This window comes from Pteropus medius, unplaced genomic scaffold, assembly GCF_902729225.1.
Source record: "Pteropus medius unplaced genomic scaffold, Ma_sr-lr_union100, whole genome shotgun sequence".
Lineage (NCBI taxonomy): Eukaryota > Metazoa > Chordata > Mammalia > Chiroptera > Pteropodidae > Pteropus > Pteropus medius.
The window spans coordinates 2,853,297-2,878,001 of NW_024343732.1; the positions used below are offsets into that span (position 1 = coordinate 2,853,297).

The 24,705-nt window shown below is 36.3% G+C and overlaps 1 protein-coding gene and 1 pseudogene across 1 annotated transcript in view; one reads left to right on the plus strand and one right to left on the minus strand.

Moving 5' to 3' along the window:
- The window catches only part of LOC120606607 (uncharacterized), a 49,635-nt gene extending 25,421 nt beyond the window's left edge, over nt 1-24,214 (plus strand). Inside the window, exon 2 of the mRNA XM_039868003.1 lies at nt 24,000-24,214. The gene's annotated coding sequence lies outside the window, so the exon portion shown is untranslated. The remainder of the gene's footprint in view (nt 1-23,999) is intronic.
- Nucleotides 17,798-17,916, minus strand: LOC120606675 (uncharacterized; annotated as a pseudogene).
- Nucleotides 24,215-24,705: the final 491 nt, after the last annotated feature.

Genomic DNA, 24,705 nt, shown 5'->3' on the forward strand with positions numbered 1-24,705 from the left:
ACACTTGAACCTTACCTTCTCAGCAGCATAGAGGAGAACTGATTCACCATACCTCGTTTTATTGAACAAAAAATAAATAATAATAATAATTAAATATTTTTTCTTGATATCTAATAATTTTCCTTTTAGTTCTCATAAACCACTACTAATTTCAGAGTATACCTATATATGGGCAAATTATAATCTTTTTCTTTAATTCTCATATAATATTGTACAGAAATACTATTGCCAACAAATATTTATTGAGGGCTTGTAATGTGCTCAGTGATGGGATGGCAAGTGGTTAAGACAATAAGCTGAACATTTTTACTTACATAACCTTGAATACTCATATATATCAAACTATGTAGAGTATTCGATACATTTATACGCATCAAAATATCCAGGTAAACTATATCGGTGACTACATTTTTTACTTTCATCTAGATATTTTGGCAGCTTATCACAGAAAGAACAAAGACCAAAGGTGGGCACGGGGAAGAGGAGGAGCTGTTCTGAATCCTCTGTTCGTGTACTGGGGACATTGTACTCATGGAAAGTTCTGGGCTTCCAGACAAGAGACAGATGATAGTACAGGATTCATCCCAAGAAATGTCTTTAGGAGGTTCATTTAGTCCCTCAACCTCTGAAACAGGTAAATGTAAATATGGACTCTTACCGAGAGGACGAGTAGACTCAATCATCTTAAAAAAAGAAACTAAAATGAGGAAAGCTGTTAATGGTGAGAAATCATTTAGGAGACTGAGGGACTTTGTAAGTAAAAAATTTAAAAATAATATAAATGGGCCTTGAAAATGCCCCCACCTAAACAAGGCGACAATCCAAGCGGAAATTCGGGGTCTTACCTCGTTGCTGTGACCAGCTCCAGGCTTGGCTTTTTGGGATGACAGGCATTTTCCTTTGTTATGTCCACATAGGTTCTCAAGGTCTGGCAACTTTTGACTAAAGGATAAACTTAATCACTCTGCCTCCGCCCCAACACACACACGCACACACCACAATACACCTGATCTGTGTAAGTAAGAGAAAAATAGGAAAACTGCAGTGACAATTTACATTTGGAGAAGGGCATTGTAAGAAACATGGTTGCACCCCCTATGCACGGCATCACCGTGTACTGTTTGCAGGGCCTGCAAGGCACCCGCCCCGCCAACAGAGGGAGCTCCTCGGTCAGCCAGTCTGATGGCCGCCTCTTCAGCTCTTGTGGAAGAGTGCTCTTTCTTGTTTCTTAACAGCTTTGCTGAGATATAACTCATACACCATACAATTCACACATTTAAAATGCACACTTCAGTAGTTTTGAGTACATTCACGGATACGTGTAACCGTCACCATAGCCAATTTTAGAACATATTCATTTACCTCAAAAAGAAACCTTATGCCTGGTGAAAAAAGAGAAGGAGATAAGTACAAATTAGTAGGTACAAAATGGTCAGGAGGATGTAAAGTACAGCGTAAGGAATAATATTGTAATAGCTATGCGTGGTGTCAGATGAAAACTAGATTTATTTGGTATAACTTCATAAGTTACATAAATGTCTAATCACCATGTTGTATACCTGAAACTAATATACTATTGTATGTCAACTGTAACTGAAAAAGAAAAAAATTATTTAAAAAAACCAAACGCTGTGGCCTTTAGCTGAGACCTCCCTTAGTCTCCCTTTTTGATGCAGGTGACTTTTGAGGGATCTCTCTTATCCATTGTTCTTCTTAGACACATCTGAGGTAGATATTGGAAATGATTCTCTTCCGGGAGTCTGCCGCCAGTTTGACTGTTCACGTCCCATTGCTGCCAGTGAGGGGACTTAAGGATTACCTTAGGTTCTGAGCAATAGAGTAAGTTGTTGGCAATAAAATTCCCTGTCTCGTCTTTAACTCTACTTGCATTTGGAAGCAGTTATCCATTTAGAGATCTTTTCAAGACCTGTTTTATTTCACGTTAATTAAAAAAATTTAAAAAATGTGTTTCTGAGCTGTATTAGGTATTCCATTGGTCTATGTTACTGTTTTTATGCCAATGCCATGCTGTTTGAGTACTATAGCTTTGTAATGTAATTTGAAATCAGGAAGTGTATTTATTCCAATTTCGTTCTTTCTCAGGATTGCTTTGGCTTTTGGGTTCTTTTGTTGTTATATATGAATTTTAGGATTGTTTTTCTATATCTGTGAAATATGCCATTTGGATTTTGATAGTGATTGCATTTAATTTGTATATTGTTTTGGATTGTATGGCCATTTGATCAATATTAATGCCTCCAATCCATGAATACAAGATATCTTTTCATTTATTTATGTCTTCTTCTATTTCTTTCATCAATGTTTTATTATCATCAGTGTACAGGCTTTTTATATCTATGGCTAAATTTATTTCAAAATATTTTATTGTTTTTGATGCTATTGTAAATGGGGTAATTTTCTCGATTTCCTTTTCAGATAGATCATTGTTGGTGTAAAGAAATGCAACTGATTTTGGTATGTTGATTTTGTATTCTGCAACTTTACAGCATTACTTATTAGTTTTAACAGCTTTCTTTAAATGAACTCTTTCAAGTATTCTACACATAGGATTACATTATTTGAAAACATATTTTTACTTCTTCCTTTCTGATTTGGGTGCCTTTTATTTCTTCTTCCTATTTGACTGCTCTTGTTAGTGCTTCCAGTAGTATGTTGATAGAAATGGCGAGAATGAGCACCCTTGCCTTATACCAGATCTTATAGGAAAAGCATTAAGCTTTTCCCCATTGATTAAGATGTTAGCAGTGTACTTTCCATAAATGGTTTTTATTGTGTTGAGAGAAATTCTCCTATACCTATTTTGTTGAGAATGTTTACCACATATGGAGGCTGAACTTTGTCACAAGCTATTTCTGCCTCTCTTGAAATGATCATGTGCTTTTCAATCTGTTAATGTGGTCTATCACACTGATCGAATTGCATATGTGCAACCAACCTTGCATCACAGATATAAATCCCATTTGGTCATGGCATATACTTTTTTTTTTTGATGTGTTGTTGATTTTGGTTTGCTAATATTGAGGAGTTTTGCATCTGTGTTCATCAGAGATATTGGCCTATTCTTTTTCTCGTGGTGTCCTTGTCTGGCTTTGGATCAGGGTAACATTGGCCTCAAAGAGTGAATGTGGACATGTTACATCCTCTTTAATTTTTTAGAAGAGTTCTTTGTGGACCCAGGGGATAGCAAATGTCAGTCTCATCAGCTCTCTGAGCTAGGTGAGTTAGGACCCAGTCCCTCAGGTGGCAGCTGTAAAAGTTGGGACACAAGATATGTGGATCACCTCTTTTTAGGGAGAAGCTGGAGGTTTGATTTTATCACTGGAGTGAGCAGGGAGGAGAAGGTGCAAGAAGTGCCTACACTCCCATTCAGGCTCTTGGAGGACTACTAATTGTCTGCCCTATCAGCTCTTAGATGCAGGCTAGTTATAAACCTAATCCTTGGGCAATAGGTGGGAAAATTGGCATGTGATAAGCCAACCTCTTTCAGGGAGAAGCTGAGAGCTGGATTTTATTGCCTGCTTACTCTACACTGAGCTTGGGAGGCTGAGGGTGGTGCTCGTGCTCCCATTTAAAACCACTTCTTCTATTTCATTGATCCTGGGGCACGAGTGAATGCCAGGGCCTGTCAACTTCCAGGTGTAGATGAGCCAGAAGCCAGTCCCTTAGAGGGCAACCATAAATGTTGGGGCATCAAATGTATGGTCCAAACTTCATTCCTTAGGGAGATGTGGGGAGTTGGAGGTTCCCTCCTGATTGTAATGTGCTGTGGCAGAGTAGGGTTTGCAGCAAGAGTGAATCTGTCTTTCCCACTGATTTCAATGTGGGTATTTTCTCAGTCACCTAGTAAGAGGAATCTCTTAACTAGTTTCTGGATTTCTCTCAGAGCAAATTGATTCACGTGTAAGCTATTCATTTGGTGCATCTGTGAAAGGGTAAGTCGAAAGCTTCCTATTTTACCTCCTTGTTCATATCCCCAATTAAAAAAAAAAAAGAAACAATAACAAGCTTACAGAAAATCAATGATAGAAATATCACAGAAATGAATCTAGATCTCATTGCAGGTGACATACCATTTAAAATTTTCCCCAATACTTAATTAATCACTTAATTAGGGTTGTGGCTGTCAGCTTCTCCACTATAAACTTATTCTTTTCCTTTTATAAGTAATGTATGTTTTGTGGGAAGTTATTTTAAAACTTTGTAAATATTTTTTCCTCATCAAACTTAATTTATTCATTTATTTATATTAGTTTGGACTCGTGATTCTCATTTTATTTACTGGCTTGTAATCTGATCTTTAGTAATTTACTTTGATACTCAAATTATCCCAGGCTTGGCCAGTGGGATCCCCTTCAAGCCAGTCTTCATGTCCTCTTAACTTATCTCTCTCATTCTTTAAGCACTTTCTTACCTTCTGGTACAAGAAATTATTCTAGGCTAATCTTGTACTCTCTCTGCTGCAGCCCTAAATTAATCACCCCTTTCTCCAAGGAGCCCCCATTCCTTTTAGAAGCCATAGTCTGGGCACTGGGTACACAAATTGCTATTGTGATATCATTACTCCTGGATCCTCTCAGGGAAGAGAACTAGGAAATATATGTATATAAATATATATACACATCCATGCACATATTTTACTTATATCTATTTTCATATCTATCAATACTTATTGAAAGCCATGAGTTCGCATTGATATTGCCAATGCCCATTCGACACCACGGGGTTTATTTTAGTTTTCTTTTTCTAAACTTATACTGCCATTAATACGTATTTACTTATATAATCAATCCCCTGTGCATAACTAATATTCCCATTACCACCATTGTTCCTGTGCAGAAGCTACATCCTACACCAGGCCACTCTGTTAGTGCCACCTTTCTGTGAATGCCCTCGTCATCCTACCCATGCTCTAACAGTTACTGCTTATGAACAACCCCCCGTCACTCTGCTCACTCCCCAATACCCTGCACCAGGCCACTCTTCTGTGTGGACATTCCTCACCCTGCTTGGGCTTCAAACCTCTAGTCCAGGCTTCCTTTCTTTAGGGACTACCTCCTCACCCCGCCCGAGGCTGCTATACATCCTACTACCTCATACCTACCTTGCTCCTACTCACTTGGTCTTTGGGAAAATTTAGTTCTTGAATATAGATTACATCCTTGGGATTTTTGTTGCAGTGGTCCTCAGCCCCTTGCCCATTCTCTTAAGTTTATTTTCATCTCGTCTTCCATCCAAAACTACGAGATCCATTTTAATTTGTCCCTTGCCCCAGAATATACTTCAGTATATTTCTCTTTACAATAAGAGATACCCATTATCATAATAGGGTGAGTTTCTTGCTCCTTCTTGGACTCATTCTTATCTGTTACTTTTAACACAGCCTCCATTTTTGCTGCCACCAAAATTTAGACAAATATTCTAGCAATAAGGAATATCCATGTTTGATTGCTGACGCCATGCAAAAAATACCTCTCTTGGCAAAGCTGTATATTCATATTATCTATCTATCTATCTATCTATCTATCTATCTATCTATCTATCTATCTATCATCGATCTATCTATCTATCTATTATCTATCTATCTATCTATCTATCTATCTATCTATCTATCATCATCTGTCTATCTCTCCTTTTAAATATCCTGGCTTCAACTGTAGCTTGTCTTTATTGCAGAAATTTGCCGAAGATTGTAATGAATAGCAAATATGCCCAGACATTTTTTTTTTCTACCATGTCTCCCAAGACTTCAGACTTGGTAGAAACAGATTTCGAGTACAAAGATACATAGGCAATAGTTTAAACAACTACTTTTCTCCCACCATGATGGGAATTGCCAACTTTCCATCCCAGGGAAATAGTCACTCTCCTCCCCAATACATAGACTCAGCATGGTCTACATTTGAGATTCTATTATATGCACCTCTGCACCTCTAAGACCAATTTATGAATTAGTCAGGACTCTTTGGAATCCTCAAACTATCTTCAACAGCAAAAAAATGGAGTTGATTGACTCACGAAATTGAAATATCCAAGGCCAAATTCCAGGGATGAAGAATGAGGCCAGGACTGGCATTCTTGCTATCTATTGGTTTGGTTTCCTCTATGTTGGCTTCTTTCAGGAAGGCTTTTCTCTTTCTCAACCATTGAGACTTGATAATCATTGGCTTAATTTGGGTCAGGTGCCCAGCCCTGAAAATAACACTGTGAAGAGATTAAATATACTAATTGACTAGACATGAGAACCATATCCAGTCCTAGACCCAGAAGTAAGGATTAATCCTGCTCCCCAATTATGAGCCAATATTGGGATAGTGGTGAAAATTTGGGATGCTTTCACCAGAAGTAGGGAATCTGGTTGGTAATAAACAAACAAACAAACAAACAAACAAACAAATAAATAACTTTAATGCAGAGATTGGTCTGTAAAAAAGGAGCAAGAACACTAACAATAATAATATAATAATTGAATCTGATGCTATATTTAAGAAGTACAGACCTAACTACTTATACTGCTTCCAGAGGTGGATGCTACTTAGCATTGTTACCAGGTATCGGGTATTCTCACTTCTCACTTCTTACCTCAACTGATGTAAGAGAAAACAGATCCCTTCGTGTAGGTATTTCTTACTGAACTTCTACTAATTAAGTTTATATAACTAAAACAGAAAAAAAAACAAACCTCAAAATGTGATTTTACCCATCTGTGCCCATATGTTATTCTTTTACTGCTTCTGCTACATGGTCCCTTTACACAACATTAAAGATTCAGACCTCCACCTTACTTAAATATCTATTTCTGACCCTCATTACACCTCTTTCTTCTGCTTCTGTAGAATGATACAGTCAAACTTCTTGTAAAGGTTCTTTACTTCAGTTGAATCTGTACCTAATTTGGAGAACACTTATTGATCTTGACTATCATCCAACAGGAAAGTTGCCCTCTTAGAGATTAAAGATACTGAGTGAAAAAATATCCTTCTAAATCCAGCTATTTAGGTGTTAGATGTTTCTTCATCTCATATAAAATGCAGAGGACTTCTCTCATGAGTCAATAAATAGATTTAATAATTTATCACAAACAATGCCTTTTAATAACCCTCTCATTATTAAAAGAAACAGGCTAGAAAAGTGACTCAAGTCTCAAAAATTTTGCACTATTTCTGCTGGTAGTTGAAATTTAGCAAATAAGAAACTTTGAACATAACATTTTCTTAGCTCTTTCTTACTAAGTGAATATAAAACTATTAATTTCTGTGGCTATGGAGACAGACTTATAAATGAATCCCCTGTTGATTTAGCTTGGCTTCCCTATGAGATGATGCTTGAGACAAAGGCTTATGTGGTATTTTTTTTTTTTAAATTGGGAGGTGGCAGTGCAAATCCAGGGAAATAAAAATGAGGGGGAAAAGAGGAAGTGAGGCAGGAAAGGAGGAAAAGCAAATACAAGAGATACATTATAGAAATGGCCAAATTGTTCGTTTGCTCTTGAAGGATATCTCCTTAGAATAATATAAAACTACCACAACCAGAAATAGTCAGTCCACAGTGGGAGGAAAAATGAACAAGTTATCTGCAAGTTTTTTTCCATTTTCTCTGTCATTGGTCAAAGTTTTCCCAACTGCCCATGAGGTCCTCCACATTCTGGGTTGGGTTAAACTGGTCCCTCCAAGCATCTACTGTGATTTCCAACCACCCTATGGTTCCAGTCCAACCAGAGCACAAATATGGTGAGCTCTCCTTTTCAGTAGTTTTATTATCACAGTAATAACATGAGCCATTTCAAGGACTACACTGTTCAGAAAAAAAATAAATAAATAAAAGAAGGTAAATGAGCGAAGCTAGAGACACAGAGGTGGGGAAGATATAGATGAAGACAAATGGATCTGGAGTGGCACATAAGTCAGGTCCAGAACATTTAACGATATTTCCACACTTAAAATGTAAATTCCACCCCTCTGTCTAAGGGTCTATCAGCACTTGCTTTCGTCTTTTCATTTATTCATTTATTTATGCCATCTTTCTTTCTTGCTTGCCTTCTTGCTTTCTTGCTTTCATTTTGTTATTTATCCATATTTCCATTTAGTCCGACCAGTAGCTTGATAAGCAATTATAGTGGTTTCCATTCCCAGTCCCTTCCAGCTTGACACTTTGCTAAGTAAAAGATTTCTTCAAAGTTGAAGTACATTTCTAGTCACTTGCAGATGGTCAATAAATACTCTTTTTCGAAGTCACATATTGAGTACAAAAACATCTGACTATATGCTTCCTTCGTATTCATTCTATGTATAAGCTCAATGGGGAAAAATGAACACAAAACTATCTAATTGTGTGAGGACAACTGTCACATCCTTTATTTGAAAGAAACAATTGTTTCAACTATTATCTAGGATGAATAGTAATGAGCCCTATCAAGTTCATTATGATTAAGAAAAAATGTTTATGGTAAAACAGAAACAAAAGAATTCTAAGAAATTAACTAGAAAAATAATGGAGTACTGTTATCTTCCAGAAATCTATTATTTAAGTAGATATAAAGGAAGAATGAAAAGATAAGAGACAAATTTTAAAATACCATCATTAAATGGAATTTAACATGTTATCTAAAACTTGAGCAATTTGCAGTTTGAAGTTCCTTTTTGTATGATTTAATCGTACCTTTTCTTCATAGCAAGTACCTCAAGCGGAGAGTTTAGTTCAAAGTCAGCAAGTCCACTTGCAAAGGGCCAGACGATAAATATTTTAGGCATTGCAGGTCACATACAGTCTATATTACATGTCTTTGTTTGTTTCCTTACAACCACACAAAATTTAAAAAATCATCTTTAACTCACTGAGTTGTACAATAACAGATGTGGGTTAGATTTGGCCCTTGAACCATAGTTTGCCAAACCGTAGTTTAGCCCACTAACATTTAACATAATATACTTAGGGTTATGTCTTCTATCTGGATATGTTTTCCATTTGACTCATCTGTTTGTCCTTTCTTTCTTTCTTTCTTTCTTTCTTTCTTTCTTTCTTTCTTTCTTTCTTTTCAACAACAACTTTCTTTCTTTCTTTCTTTCTTTCTTTCTTTCTTTCTTTCTTTCTTTCTTTCTTTTCTTTCTTTCTTTCTTTCTTTCTTTCTTTCTTTTCTCTCTCTCTCTCTCTCTCTCTCTCTCTCTCTCTCTCTCTCTCTCTCTCTCTCTCTCTCTCTCTCCCTCTCTCTCTCTCTCTCTCTCTCTCCCTCTCTCTCTCTTATTATTGCTTTTTGAGGATAATGTATTCTTCCCCCTGCCCCTCGGTCTGCATTTAAGGTTTTCTCTTTGCTTTTAGTTTTAGCAATTTGACTACATCGTGCCCACATGTGGTTTTCTTTATATTAAGCTGCCACAGAGTTCTCAAACTTCGTGAATCTGTGGTATTTTAAAATGTAGGTTTTCTTATTCAGATACGTGAGGCCAGTGGATAAAGGGATGATCGCCATTGAAAGGACAGTCTGTTACTGATAGTTTCCAAGAGAAAGGGACATGCCATGCCCTGCAGGAATCACACAGGCAAACACCAGTGTGGGTCAGGAGGCAGATAGACTGAGGGGAAAACATAGACGAGAGCCTTTATTGTGATTTCTGTGGGCAGGAAAGGCCAGGCAGGGTAAGCAGGCTTAGGACGGGCTAGGGAGAATAATTTCAGTGGGCTTTATCTCAAAGAGATATCTGCATTCTTAGGAACGCATCATTATTCACAGTAGCCAAGAAAGGGAAACAACCTAAGTGTCCATTGATAGATGAATGGATAAAGAAATTGTTACTTGTATATATAATGGAATATTATCCAGTCTTAAGAAAGAAGGAGATCCTGCCATTTGCAACAACATGGATGAACTCGTAGGACATTATGTTAAGTGAAATAAGCCAGACACAGAAAGAAAATATACCGCATATCTGAAATCTAAAAAATGTTAAACTCTTAAAAGCAAAGAGCAAAATGGTGGTTGCTGGGGATTGGAGGATGGGGATATGGGGAGCTTTTGGTCAAAGGTACAAAGTTTCCGTTATACAGGATGAATAAGTTCTGGAGATCTAATGTACAGCATGGTACAATTAATAATACTGTATTGTGTACTCGAAGTTTGCTAAGAAAATAGATCATTAGTACTTTCACCCCCCCACACACAATAGCAACTATGTAAGTTGACAAATATAGTAATTAGCTTGTTTGTGGGTAATCATTTCACAACATATATGTACATCGAAATATCACATTGTACACCTTAAATACATACAATTTTTATTTGTCAATTTACCTCAATAAAGTTAGAAATAATAATAATAATGTTTGTCATTATTATTTTTTTAAATTTAAAAGCCATAGTTAGCTCACCAGGCTGTACAAACACATAGATTTTTATAATCTGATCTGTTGTTTTCACTTCTTTTCTCTCTGTGCTTCAGCTTTGGTATTTTCTATTGTTCTGTGTTCAATTTGTGCTGCAAAATTTACCCAATGAGTTCTTTATTTTATATATTGTATTTTAAGTTCTAAAATGTACATTTGATTATTTTTTATAGTTCATAGTCCTCTGTTAAAACGCTCCATCTTATCATGAATGCTGTACACCGTCTCCCACTGTTCTCTTTGACATCATTATGATAAGTATTTTAAAATCCTTATCTGCTAATGCCAACATCTGGATCATCTTTGAGTTTTTATTTTTATTACATGTTTTTATTTCTTGCTCGTTGGTCACATTTTGCTGCCTATTGGGATTCTCACAGGTTGTTATTATGTACAGGACATTGTCACCAGAGAGCCATAGAAACTGAGGATAAAGTTAAGCACCCCCGAGCGGCTTCCCCTTTCCTCTGTTAAACAGATCCCAATAAAGAATTGAGTCTAGTTTGGGTTGGGTACATTTTTAGTTAGACGCAGTCTCCTCTGGTTTGCACATGATCTTTAGACATTGTTCTTTCAAGTTCTCAGTTGAGAGTCTGGAGGATTTTTGTCTTCTCAGGTCTTATACACTGCCAGGAGATTCTGTTCTGTCCTTTGGAAGTTTGGCGTAGCTCTTTAGAGTCCTTCGCAGGCAGCTTCAAAAATCTAGCAGATGTCTTGATGGGGAGGCTAGCCACATGCGTAATGCAAGACCCCTCTCTCTAGTACTGGAACAAGACGAGAAATCGTCTTCTAAGTACTAGTAGACCATGGAGGATTTTACTCTGCCCTTCCAGCTCAGTCTTTTCCTGGAGCATGGCACACCCCTCCACACTTGACTGAGAAACTGATAGATCTCTTCATGCATATGCAAGATGCAATGGCCCACCTACCGGTCAGCTAATAGATGCTTGGAGGTCGATTCAAAGTTCCAAAATACATTCAGGAATGTGAGCAGTCTTTTGTCAGCTGGCCCCCAGCTCTTCACAGGCTAACTGTTCTGTCTCTTTCTCCCACTGTCCAGGCCCACTGTAATTTAATTTAGAACATGTTAGAATTTTTTTCTTGTCAGCACCATGACACTTCAGAAAATAGTGCTCGCTTCCCAAGTTCCCCAGCCTCCTGTGCCACTCCAGTACCTCTTCAATGTCTCATTTGGAGAAGAGGCCGTGAGTTTGAGATTCTAGTTTGCCACACAAGCGCACACAGCCACCGAAAGTTCTGTTGGCCTCTATTTCCACCAGGAAAGTCCTTGACAAAGATTCTCTCCACCAAACCAATCAAGTTCCTCTGACCTCTTTTTCAAGTAGGACCCATCCTTGGGCATGTTCTCTAGCAGGGATCCCCAACCCTTGGGCCACAGACTGCTACTGGTCCATGGCCTGTTAAGAACCGGGCCGCACAGTAGGAGGTGAGTGCCTGGCGAGGGAGCAAGTGAAGCTTCATCTGTATTTGCAGCTGCTCCCCAGCACTAGCATCACCGCCTCAGCTCCACCTCAGATCATCAGGCATTAGATTCTCATAGGAGCACCAGTCCTTGATGCCAAAATGGTTGGGGACCGCCGTTCTAGAGCACGATTTGGGTAAGAATCCTGCTAAATCAGTTTAGCCAGAATCCCCCACCCTCAATATCTGATCACCCAGATATACAATCAGGTTCCTTATTCTCCACCATCTCTCAGGTGATATCTGATCACCTGGCCAGCCTTCAGCAAGGATCTTATTAGGTCAGTTTATGTTGCCACTTAGTAATTTTTTATTCACAGACCCTCACTCTGCTCCTTAACTATAAATCCTACATTTCCTCATCATATTCTGACATATCCCCCTACTGCAAAACCCCACTGCTCTAGTTCCTACACTTACCATGATAGTCCTCCTGAATAAAATCTGCCTTACCTTTCTTTAACAAGTGTCTGAATAATCTTAACAGCTTATTGCCTACACCAACCCCAGTTTTTCAGCCCTCAGCAAAGAAATTGTCTGACAATAACCTAAGACGGGCTTTCTCCTCTCTGGAATTTCAGTTCTTCTAGTCCTTTTTGCTATCACAGTTGTCTAATGTCTTTGAAAATATGATTTTTATTTATTTACTTAAAAATTTTTTATAATGGTGACATTGGTTAACAAAATCCGGTAAGTTTCAGGTGTACAATTCAACAGTAAGGCATATGTATATATTGTGTTGTGTGTTCACCGCCCACAGTGAAAATATGATTTTTAAATTTAAATTCTTTTTCTTAGTGTTGCAGTAGGAGAGATGACCCGCTGCTACTTACTACATCTTACCTGCGAGCAGAAACCATAAAGTAATTTAAAATTATTTTTGCAATTTAATAAACTGTAAAAGTCCGCGAGGACAAGGACAATGACTATCCTGCATAAAGATACATCCATAGCCTTTAGCAGTTTCTGAAAACTCTCGCAGACCTCTTATTTCCAGTCAAGGAACACAGGTGAGAGCTAGACAAATGAACAGATTGCGTGTGGTGGTTTAGACTCAAGACCATGCATTCTCAAAGGGAGTAATATCACTCCTAAGGGGGCAATATTTGCCTTTTAGGGGGTAAAAAACTCAGATATTAGGGTGATGCATGGTCCTCTAAAGGGCCAATGTACATAGACAGAAAGACAGTATATTTGTGCTATTAAAATGTCATGGGGACAGCAGAAGGAAAGAAATAATCAAAATCAGAGCATAATTAAATGAAATTAAAAACAAAAAAACAATAGAAAAAAATAAATGCAACAAAGAGCTGCTTCTTTGAGAAGATTAATAAAATCGACAAACCCATGGCTAGACTCACTGAAGAAAAAAGAGAAAGGACACAAATAAACAAAATCAGGTAGGAAAGAGGGGAAATGATGACAGACACCACAGAAATACAAAGGATCATACAAGAATACTGTGAAAAAGTATGTAACACCAAATTTAACAACCTAGAAGAAATGGACCAGTACTTAGAAAGATACAACCTTCCTAGATTAAATCAAGAAGAACTGGGAAATCTAAATAGACCTATTAGCAGTATGGAAATTGAAATAATCATCAAAAACCTACCAAAAAGTAAAAGATTGGACCAGATGGCTTTACCAGTGAATTCTACCAAACATTCAAAGAAGATTTAATAATACCTATTCTCCTCAAACTCTTGAAAAAAATCAAAGAGGAGACAATACTTCTCAACTCACTTTATGAGGTCAGTATTATCCTGATACCAAAACCTGGTAAAGATAACACAAAAAAAGAAAACTACAGACCAATATCTCTCATGAACACAGCTGCAAAAATCCTAAAGTAGATACTAGTGAACCGAATGCAGCAACATATTAAAAAAATTATACACCACAATCAAGCAGGCTTCATCCCAGAGGCACAGGGATGGTTCAACATATGCCAATCGATTAATGTGATATACCACATAAACAAATTAAAAAATAAGAATCATATGATCATATCAATAGATGCAGAAGAAGCCTTTGACAAGATACAGCATCCATTTATGATCGAAACACTTAACAAAATCGTTATAGAAGGAAAGTAACATAACAATGGCCATATATAACAAACCCTGAGCCAACATTATATCTAATGCTGAAAAACTAAAAACCTTCCAAGTTCAGGAACAAGGCAAGTCTGTCTACTATCGCCGCTGTTATTCAATATAACACTTGAGGTCCTAGCGAGTGCAATCAGGCAAGATAAAGACATAAAAGGCATCCAAATAGGAAACAAAGAAGTCAAACTGTCACTATTTGTGGATGACATGAATCTCTCTATATAAAACCCTAAAGACTCAATGAGAACACTACTAGAAACAATAAGCAAATACAGTAAAGTTTCTGAATACAAAATCAATGTTCAAAAATTCATAATGTTTCTATACTCTAACGAAGTGTCAGAAAAAGAAGTGGAAAAAATAATTCCTTTTGCAATTGCAACAAAAAGAATAAAACGCCTAGGAATAAATCTAACGAAACATGTGAAGGACCTATACAATGAAAGCTATGAGACCTTGTTAAAAGAAATCGAAGAAGATACAAAGAAATGAGATATTCCGTGTTCTTAGATTGGAAGAATCAACATAGTTAAAATGACCATATTACCTAAAGCATTATACAGATTTAATGCAATCCCCATCAAAATCCGATCGGCATTTTTTAAAGAAATAGAACAAAAAATCATCAGATGTGTATGGAAGCACAAAAGACCCCAAGTTGCCAAAGCCATCCTAAGTAAAAAGAATGAGGTTGGAGACATCACTCTGCCCAACTTCAAATTATACTACAAAACAACAGTAATCAAAACGGCATGGTAGTGGCAGAAAAACAGACACACAGACCAGTGGAACAGAGTCGAGAGTCCAGAAGTAAATCCACATTTACAAGGGCAAATAATTTTTAACAAAAAAGCCAAAAACATACAGTGGAGAAAGGAAAGCGTCTTCAATAAATGGTGCTGGGAAAACTGGAAAGCCATCCTCAAAAGAATGAAACTAGATTGTTGTCTATCACCACACATCAAAATTAATTCAAAATGGATTAAGGATCTGAATATAAGACCTGAAACAATAAAATGCATAGAAGAAAACATAGGAACTAAACTCCAGGACCTTGGAATTAAAGAGGATTTTATGAATTTGACCTCAAAGGCAAGGGAAGTACAAGCTAAAATAAATGAATGGTACTACATCAAACTAAAAAGCTTCTGCTCAGCAAAAGAAATCGTCAACAAGGTAAAGAGACAACCATCTGAATGGGAAAATATATTTGCAAGCAAAGCCTCCAATAAGGGCCTAATATCCAAAATATACAAAGAACTCATACAACTCAATAACAACAACAACAAAAGATCCAATCAAAAAATGAGGAGAGGACCTGAACAGACACTTCTCCCTAGAGAACACAAATGGCCAACAAATATTTGAAAAGATGCTCAACATCACTAGCTATTAGGGAAATACAAATCAAAACCATCATGAGATACCATCTCACACCTGTTAGAATAGCTATAATATGATTCCATAATATGATCCGGCAATCCCTCTACTGGATATTTACTCCAAAAACTTGAAAACTCATATCCGAAAAGATATTTGCACACTGATGTTCATAGCAGCATTATTCACAGTGGCCAGGACATGGAAGCCACCAAAGTGTCCTACGATAGATGACTGGCTAAAGAAGCTGTGGTACATATATACAATGGAATATTACTCAGCTATAAGAAGGGATGAAATACTGCCATTTGTGACAACATGGATGGACCTCGAGATAATCATGCTATGTGAAATAAGCCAGATAGAAAAAGTTGAAAATCACATGATATCACTTATTTGTGGAGATATAAACCTAAAAGCAACAAATGAACAGGACAAACAAACAGAGACTCATGGACACGGACAATAGACTAGTGGTTACCAGAGGGTAGTGGGGAGGGGAGACTAGACAGGTAAACGGGGTCAAATATGTGGTGACAGAAAGAAATTTTAACTATGGGAGGCGAACACACAGTGTAAACATATGTGTGCCTTACTGTTAAAGTGTACAGCTGAAACTTATTGGTTTTCATTAACCAATGTCACCATTAAAAAATTAATTAATTAATTAAAAATTACAAAAAATGTCTTGGCTAGGGGACCTTAGGGGAAAAAACTAAGGAATCCTAAAAAAGAAAAAAAAAAGATAATGAAAAAAAGGTTGAGAAGTGCTGCTCTAGACTACATTCCTAAACTTCCAGGTGACTTTGAGAATATCACATACTAACTGAGAGTTCAGCATATTGGTTTATTTTTTTGTTGTTATGGGGGAAGGGGCGGAGAAAACAGACATCAGCATAAGGAGGGTGATTTTCCAGTTAACACATTATTATTCAGAAACAAAGAAGAGTCTCAAGACAGGGGCCATGAATTGAATTATATTTATTTTTGCATGACTCTCACATTTTAAATGGATGTATAGTGAATAAAGAAATGAATGAAAAATAAATAAGGATATGATTAATAAGGGAACATGCATTTGCATTTATGTCTTCGGTAGGGTTTGTCAGAATTCAAATAGTTAAAATTAAATTGTTACAGAAAAGTAATAATTTATCTTTTAAAAAATACAAAATCATTCAAGATAATTAGGTAATTTCTGTATCTATTATTACATATTTTATTCTCCTATTTAATTACAAGTATATTCATAATACTCAGGTATGCTAATAGTCAAGAATGTAAAGCAGTTGATTGTAATCTTAGTTATGTAAGTAGTGCTATTTCCATGTAGGAGCTAAATGTTCTTTCCATTCTCACTCCTCAGTTTTGAGATTGAAATTGAGGCATTGTGTTATTCCTGAGACTGTTCCTTGGAAATTTAGTGCAAATAATAGTTAAGTGACAATGAGCAAATTCTTGTTAGACAAGAAATCCAGCTTTATGCTGATCAGAGGCCAAGAAATACAGTTTGAAAAAGCAACACGGCACATGGGTTTATGTTATTAAACACTTAATTAAATATTCATCCACGAGGTAGATGTGCAGTACATAGAACTACAAATTAGAGTTGTTGTCCTCGAAAAGGTTATAATCTGAATTGAGCCACATGATTAATACACAAAAACGAGACAATATAAAACAGTATGCAGCTAATCCTGATATCAAATGAAATAGTTTATCATGCTTGAAGAATTCTGAGGGCTGGAAATGTGAACGAAGTTTTCATGAAGAAGGTAAGAATGATCTAAGTAGGTCTATAGAACAATAGAAACCGTGAATTGATGTGCAATATGCTGAAGACAACAAAAAAATGGTCACGCTAGGGCTTTAGTCAGTGCCTTGAGTGCTACCTGGGATCTGTAGATAGTGCTAATAATAGCTACCGCTTATTGACTACTTTGCCCTGGGGCATAAAATCCTTGGGGACACTAAACAATGGGATGATTCAAAATATTGTTATCTGTTGTTGAGAAAATAAGTATTCTGGATAAATTATTTTTCAAGTTCTTTGTTTTCTTTTAAATAAAAGTAGGAGGACATAATTCAGTTGTAAGCAAATGCTTCTTAAAAGTCATTTTTAATGATAGATTAGTATGTAGATTTCACGTGTAACTCCAAAGGAATTCTAAGAAAAGAATGACATTAGTTTACAAAAATTTCTATCTATTTATTTACATGAAAAAGAATTCCTAATGCTTGTATATATAAAATTTAAAATAAGAATCAAACTGAAAATGAACTCTGAATCAGTCTAGCAATAACTAACATTTAACCCATATATATGTAAATTAAAATTTAAAACATCCATTTATTCATTAAAAATGTTTTTCCAATAACTTTTCTTTACCTTTTACTACTTATTTTTATTTATTTATTTATTTTTACGCCTACAGCACTCAGTCTTCCTAGGTGGTCTCCCATCCCAGGACTAACCAGGCCCGACCCTACTTAGCTTCCGAGATCAGATGGGATCAGGCATGTTCAGGGTGGCATGGCCGTGGACCATTTTACTATTTATTAACACTTGTTATATATTTGATTACTTGTGTAATTATAGTTATATCTCAATTCAAAATAATTTTTAACTCTAAAATCTTATTCTCATTAGAAATTAAGAGTAACTTAATCTCAAAATATAGATCTTGTTACAAAGTAATATGAAAAGTGATCAATCAAATCTCCATATAAATGCCTTTTAAGTCTTTAGCTGACTGAGCTGAGATTTCAAACAACCCAGAGGATAGATGATAGTTGGTAGGCATAAAAGAGCTGTGCAAAACAGACCCATAGATGACCCAGACATTGAAACTAACAAAGATTTTTAAATGACTATGAAAAATATGTTTAAAAATCTACGGAGAAAGATGGATGTATGTGGAAAGAGTAAGGAGTATCAGAGAGATAGAATCACTGTAATAAAGCACTAAATAAATATTTTAGATTAGAAAAATACAGTCTCTTAGAGAAAAAAATTGATTGGGTAGGATTCATAAAAGATATTTAAAGAAGAAAGAATAAGTGAATTTGAAAATAGAAAACCCAGAAATGTTTTTTAAGATGTTAAAACATCATAATATACAGAAAATTAAAAATATATATGATTCAGACAACTACTTAACATTTCACTCCAAAATAGAAGAATATTCATTTTTCTAAGTGCACATGGAATATTCTACAAGACAGACCACGTGCTAGACCATAAAACAAGCTTCTGTAAATTTAAAAAGATTTACATCATACGAAGTATGTTCTCTGACCACAATTGGATAAAATTAGAAATAAATAATGTATGTAAATTAGAGGGACTCAGAATGAACAAACAATGTTAAAAGAAAGAACAAAGTTAGAGGACTCATATTTCCCTATCTCGAATTTATTACAAAACCAAAGCAAACAACATAATGTGGTATAGGCAAAAGGGTAGCAATATAACCAATGGAATAGAATCCAGAATCCAGAAGTAAATCTTCACATTTATGGACGATTGATTTTTGACAAGGTTGAAGGGATAAAATAGTCTTTTCAACAGATGGTGCTGGGACACTGGATATCCACAGGCAAAAGAATAACTGTGGACCTCTATATCCCAGCACACATAAAAATGAACTCAAAATGGATCACAGATCTAAACGTAAAAAGTAAAACTAAAAGGAAACAGGGGTTCATCATGACCTTGGAGTGGGCAATATCATATTCTTATATATGATACCAAAAGCATAGACTATAAAAGAAAAAATACATAAATTGGACTTCATCAACATATAAAAAATTTTGTGCTTCAAAGGACACCATTAAGAATGTGTGGAGAGGCAATTCATAGAATTGGAAAAGAATTTGCAAGTATGCATTGATAAGGGATTTGTATCTAAGATAAATGAAAATCTCTTACAATTCAATAATAAAAGACAAATAACCCAACTAAAATATGAGCAATAGGTCTGAATATACATTTCTTCAAAGATGTACAAATAAAGATGCTCAATATCAGAAGCTATTAAGTAAATGTAAATCAAAACCATGAGATCCTACTTCACACCAACTAAGATATCTATAATCAGAAAGACAGATAATAAATAGTGTTGGTGGCGGGGGAGGGGGGAGAAATTGGAACCCTCATACACTACTGGTAGAAATGTAAAAATGATGCAGCTGCTTTGGAAAATAGGCTGGTAATTCCTTAAATGATTAAATATCCACACAAAAACTCGTATCCACAAATTTTTATAGCAACACTATTCAAAATAGCTAAAAAGGGGGAAGAACTAAAATGCTCATCAACTGATAAATGGATAAATAAATGTGGGACATCCATACAATGAAATATTATTGGTAGTAAAAGGAATGAGGTGCCGACACATGATTCGACATAATCACAAAAGACCACATATTATATGATTCCATTCATATGAAATATTGAGAATAGGCAAATATATAGAAACAGAAAGTAGATTAGTGGTTACCTAGGGCTGGGGATCTTGGGGAAAATTGGGATTGGCTGGTTATAGGTTTGGGGCTTGTTTTTGAGGTGATGAAGATCGATTGTGGTGATGGTTGTAGAACTCTGTGAATATGTTAAAAGCCACTGAATTGTACACTTGGATAAGTGAATTGTATGATATCTGAGTTATATCCCAATAAAGCTTTTTAAAAAAAAAGATAGATGGATGGGGTTGGTTGCAGGTTGCAGAATGTTACTGAAATAGGTTCAAAGAGGCAATGAGACGCGAGTCATTGGGAGGTGGTGGGCAGGGCTGCATTATGAGTAGATATGACTGATGCAGAAGAGGTAGCAAGAATTTATGTGTGAAGTAACTACAAGGTTAATTCTTAATACATAAGCATTAGCAATGGTTGTAGGTGGCCACATGAATGATTTTAATGGGGAAGGAGAGAGTGATTGCAGGAATATCCTGATCATTTCCATCACTGGGAATCTATTTTGGTCTTAAGGAGTACGGCCTATCAGGAAACTCTGCTTTCTCAAGGTTAACATCAAGTATTCTCAACCTCAGCACTATTGAAATTTGGGGCTAGAGAATCCTTTGTTATGTGGGGTTGTAGTAGGATGCTTAGCGGCACCTTTGGCTTCTACCTACTAGATGGCAATAGCAATCCCCACCTCCTCCCACATGACAACCAAAAATATCTCCGGACACCGCCTGCAGGCCAAAATCACAAACACTGATTTATATGTAGGTTTTTATAGGGCAGGAATAAATGGTTTGCTGGTAAATATTTGACAGCTAGCTCTCTTGGGGAAAGGCCCTAGTTTGTACTGTTTGCCAATGGATGATGTAAATACTCCCTCGGTGACTTATTTCGAGCTACAAATGCCATCAGCCTGCTTGCAAAACTCCTAAAGATTTAACAATCAGCTTCAGCAAACTGATATAAGTCAGCTTCAGCACATCGCAGAGAGGGATTTACAGTGCTTGAGTGAACAGAGCATTCCGTCTCAGCAGTATCTCTGAGACTGCTGATGTCCAAGTGATCCCTGGGGCCAGGGTCCTAGCAACCAGGAATAGGCCCAGAGCTCCACCTTTTGTGGTCTCTGGGTCATTGTGGACCTTGCTGCCTATTCTCAATCTTCTTCTCTATCAAGTTCTAAGGAGGTTTGCTTTCCATGGAACTCCTCAGAGAAACTGCTTGAGTTGAAGTCTGAGATGGAACCGCCTTTCTCATTCAGGCAGGACTAAGCTAACGAGATGTCCATTTTCTCCTGTCTAGTCAATCAGACAAATTGGGTTCAAGGCCCCTAGAGAAAGCCCTTGTCTAGGCAAGCAGACAAATTGGGTTCAAGGTCCTGGCAGATTTGTGCCCCTCTTACATTGCTATTACGTAATAAGTCAACTGGGTTGAACTTCTGTAGCTTGAAATGGTCCAAAGGGTGCATCTAGGGTAAGGCACATGCAGTAGGCTGGAGATGGCTGTGTAGAATTTTGGACAAGGGTCAATCAAATCCCCGTGTAGTGAGAGGAAACACAGTGACTGACATCAGAATTAATTAGAAGTAATTAGAAGTAATTCTGAAAATCAGTTGGTGTGCTGCTTTTCCTGGAGGAGTGGGGGGTTTCTTTGAGAATTAGGCCAGGTGCAGGCAAATTCTCAGTTCTGAGTATAATGCCTTAGCCTTTACAACAGTGAAGTCTGCTCATATGTGACATATTGTATTATTATTAGACTGTTTAAATATCTTGAATGAAAGGTATTAGAATTGGTACTGGACAACATGTAAACAAGTTTTTAATAAAATAGCACCATGTTACCAATGATGACAACAAAATTATAAAAATGACAATTAGTTTTACACTAAAATACCAATTCAAGTAAGAGAAAAAAAATCACCTGTAAAACGATTTCAGTTGCTATAACGTAACGAAGTCACATATAAAAGTAAAAGCACCACCATATAATCACAGATGTTTAGGATAATGCAACTCAGATCTGGATCCTTCTGATTTGGTTCTGACTTCCGGCATTTACCTTTACTTCCTTTGTGAATAATGCTTCATTGTCATGTTCATTCATACATAAACTTCTTTAAGAGTTCAAAAATTTCAGTTTATCCTTTTAATTTTGGCTCTCTTGTTTAACTATTTTGCCAAGGAAAGTAGAAAATAAATTTTGAGATAAATGTAAATATCTTACAGTATATACTGATTTTCACCTTTCAAACTTTTTCCTTCCTTCCTTCCTTCCTTCCTTCCTTCCTTCCTTCTTCCTTCCTTCCTTCCTTCCTTCCTTCCTTCCTCTATCCAATCAGTTGTTCACATAGATGTTTGAGTACCTACTCTGGTATCCAGCTCTATGTTTGGTGTTAAGGAGACAGAGACTATGAATGGATTTCATCTCAATTTTGTGAGGCCACAATCTCATGCAATAGACAGAAAATACTATTACATTATAATAATCAATAAATGAACACTAATTCGCAACAGAGGGAGGTGGTGACAAACTCTCAAAGGGAAATCTGGGAAACTATGAAGAAAAAAGTACTTAACATCTGGTGGTTCCTCAAAGACTTAAACGTATTTACCACATGACCCAGCAATTCTATTCCTCCATGGATACCCAAGAGAATTAAAAACATATTGTCCATGCAAAAACCTGTACACAATTGTTCATAGCAGCATTATTCATAGTAGCCTAAAAGTGGGAACAACTCAGATATACATCAAGTGATAAATAGATAAATAAAATGTGTTACATTCATACAATGAAATATTATTTGGCAATAAAAAGAAATGTACTGAATTATGCTTCAACATGGATGAACCTTGAAAACATTACGCTAAGTGAAAAAAGCCAGTCAGAAAAATCACATATGAAATGTGTCTAATAGATAAGTCAATAGAGATGGAAGTAGCCCAGGGCTGAGGCTGGGAGTGGGAGGTGAGGGAAGTGACCGCTAAAGGGTACGGAGCTTCTTTGGGTGTCATTAAAGTGTTCTAAAATTGGTCATGTTTATACAACTCTCTGAACATACTAAGAAGAATTTAATTGTATACCTTAAATGGATGTTTTGTGTGATGTGTTATATTTTAATAAAGCTGTTTTATATTAAATTAGTCATATATGTAAAACCTGCTAGATAATAAGGGCTGTATGAGAGTTAACTATTATTATTATTTGAAGTGAAAATTAAAACAAGAGACCATTTTTCACTTTCCAGGTTGGTAGAGATTAAACAATTCAATAACACACAATAATGGCCAGATTATACACAATCACTCAGCTCTTATACACTGTAGGTAGAAATGTAAATTCGTGCAGCTTCATTAGAGGACCTAGTGGATTTCCATACTAAAATAATAAATATTTATTCTTTTTGACTCAGTATCTCAGAGAAATTGTCTGTGTTCATTATAACATGGTTTATATTACCAAAAGACCTAAATAACTATTAATAGGTGTCTGGTTTAATAAACAATGGCATAACCATTGAAAGGAATCTTACATGGCCATAAAAAGAAAGAAAAAAAAGGGTCCTTCATCATCAGTTCATCTCCAAGGCGCAATAGAAGGTGAAAAAATAAACTGTAAAACAGGAATTATAGTTTGCTCACATTAGTGTAAAAAAATAAGTTGTGAATGTGTGGATGAATATACACACAAGCACATGTTTACAAACACGTTTATGCTTGTAAATGCATAGACTTTTCTAGAAGGATATATAAGAAAGGGAGCTAGCTGCTTCTGGAGAGAGACTAAAGCTTTGGAAGTCTGCAATCAGTGAAAGACTTTTGTTTGCACACACTTTTGTACTGCTTGAAATTTTGTTTTTTGTGGTTTTATTTTGGTCAAGAGTAAGAGTATATAACTTTTTTAAAGAAAGAGTCAATTAAAAGGACAAAACAAAATATGTGAGGCCAGCAGAAAGCTCCAGTCCAATGAAGTTGCCTTCCATTTCCCTAACCTGATACATTTGGTCTGAATAGATTAGATTATGGCAAAGAGTGTGTGTGTGTGTGTGTGTGTGTGTGTGTGTGTGTATGGCTGTGTGTGCATATGTGTATTCAAGTTTCATAATTACTTAATCTAGTGAAAATTTAAAATAAAAAAGTATCCTACTTTCTCCCCGTTTAGTGCTGGATCATCGTTTACTCAGTGTTATTAATTCACCCAACAACTATTGACTAAGAACGTCCTAACATCCCAGCACAGTTGGATGCTGTGGGAAGTACCACAAAGGTGAGAAGAGCAATACCTTCCTTCATGGTTACATATAACTTAACGAAAGGAACAAGAAAAACTCTAATAACAATACAAGAGCTTAATGATGACTCAAGTCAATTGTTTCAAGTCTCTTAAAATGGCTTTTACAGATGTTGCAGTGTCACCAGGAAATCAGCAGGGGGCACTTCAAACATGTCTGTGCTGAGTGAGGCTCAGCTCTTTGTCAGTCTAGGGCTTCGATTTGTCTGAAGTTTATCTTAGAATGTGATGCCCTCAGCAAAAAACATTTCTGGTCTTGCATATTCAAGTAATTAACTAGATCTCACAGAAAGTCTCCTTTGATTTCCTACAAGGACTTAAGTTTTTATGTTTTGGGTTTGTTTTAAATGGGTAAAAAGCTACTTATAAATAAACATGGACTATAAAGTAGGTTATTTGTGAGATATTCTTTTTAGTTTTATGACTTGTCTTCTGGGAAAGGCCTACATCCTTCGTCCCCTTGGCCTACTGCAGCTCCTCTGTGACAGCATCTGTCCCTCTGGTATGTTCTGATGTGTCCCTCTCACGATAATGCCTTGTTCCAGGACAGGTCACTGCAATACAGTGACATTAAAAG